This window comes from Pteropus vampyrus, unplaced genomic scaffold (genome assembly GCF_000151845.1).
Source record: "Pteropus vampyrus isolate Shadow unplaced genomic scaffold, Pvam_2.0 Scaffold4, whole genome shotgun sequence".
NCBI lineage: Eukaryota > Metazoa > Chordata > Mammalia > Chiroptera > Pteropodidae > Pteropus > Pteropus vampyrus.
Window position 1 is genome coordinate 7,698,341 of NW_011888785.1, and position 1,886 is coordinate 7,700,226.

Sequence of the window (1,886 nt, forward strand, 5' to 3'; positions counted from 1 at the left end):
TTCCAATGTAAAGTTAGTCTTTATTTTTCCCCATTTGCATCCTGTACTCTTTGAAAGGAAATCAGTATGTTCAATCTACTCATAAGGAATAGGGAGTTATGCTCCTTCTCCTTGAGAGCAGAGTATATACATAATTATTTGGAATTCTCCTGCATGAGATATTTGCCTCTTTTCCTTCATTTTTTTTTTTTTTAGTAATAGTAGAGTTGACATAGTGTCAAGTGTACAGCATAGTGATCAGACATTTATATAATTTATAAATTGAACACCAAGATAAATCCAGTATCCATCTGGTACCATGAATAGTTATTACAATATTAACTATGTTCTTTGTGCTATATTTTTATACTTCTCATGACTTTTTGTAACTACCAATGTTATTCGACCTAGTACTAGAAGTTCTAGCAAGAGCAGTCAAGCAAGAAAAAGAAATAAAAGGCATCTACATTGGGAACGAAGAAGTAAAATTGTCACTTTTTTCAGTTGACATTATTCTATATATAGAAAACCCTAAAGATTCCACCAAAAGACTATTAGAAACAATAAACAAACAAAGTTTCAGGATACAAAGTCAGTGTACAAAAATCTGTTGCATTCCTATATACTAACAATGAAATATCTTAAAAGAAATGAAGAAAACAATTCCATCTGCAATTGTTACAAAAAGGATATAATACCTATGAATAAACTTAAAAAAAGCAAAGGACCTATACACTGAAAACTATAAGACAATGTTGAAAGAAATTGAAGTAAACACAAAGAAATTGAAAGATATTCTATGTTCGTGAATTTGAAGAACCAACATAGCTAAAATGGCCATATCACGTAAAGTGATATACAGATTTAATGCAATCTTCATCAAATTTGCAATGGCATTTTTCAAAGAAATAGAACAAAAAAATTATCAAATTTATATGAACCACGGAAGATCAGTAGTCAAAGCAATCTTGAGGAAAAAAAACAGCCAGAAGTATCACACTCCATGACTGCAAACTATATTATAAAATTACACACAATCAAAACAGTATAGTATTGGCAGAAAAACAGACACACAGACCGATGGAACAGAATTGAGAACCCAGAAATAAACCCAAATGTATATGGGCAACTAATTTTTGACAAAGGAGCCAAAAACATACAATGAAGAAAGGAAAGCCTCATTGGAAACCCACATGCAAATGAATGAAACTAGACTTCTATTTGACACCATACACAAAAATTAACTCAAAATGGGTTAAAGACAAATATATGACCTGAAACATTAAAATACGTAGAAGAAAACATAGTGATTGAACTTATGAACCCTGGTCTCAAAGAAGTTTTTGTGAATGTGACCCCAAAGGCAAGAGAAATAAAAACAAAAATAAATGAATGGGACTACATCAAACTAAAAAGCTTCCGCACAACAAAGGAAACCATCAACAAAACTAAAAGGCAATCAACCAAATAGGAGAATATATGTGTAGACAATACCTCTGATTAAGGACTAATATCCAAAGTATATAAAGAATTCATACAACTCAACAACAACAAAATTCAATTAAAAAATGGGCAGAGGACCTGAACAGATACTTCTCCCAGGAAGATATACACATGGCTAACAGATATATGAAATGATGCTCAACTTCACTAGCTATAATGAAAATGCAAATCAAAACTACAATGAGATACCACCTCACATCCATTAGAATAGTTATTATCAATAAGACACAAAATAGCAAGTGATGGGAAGGGAACACTCACACACTGCTGGTGCGAATGTAAATTGGCACAGCCACTGTGGAAAATAGTATTAACATTCCTCAAAAGATTAAGAATAGAATTACCATATGACCCAGTAATCCTTCTTTTGATTATCTACCCCAAAACTTTGAAAACATTTATTC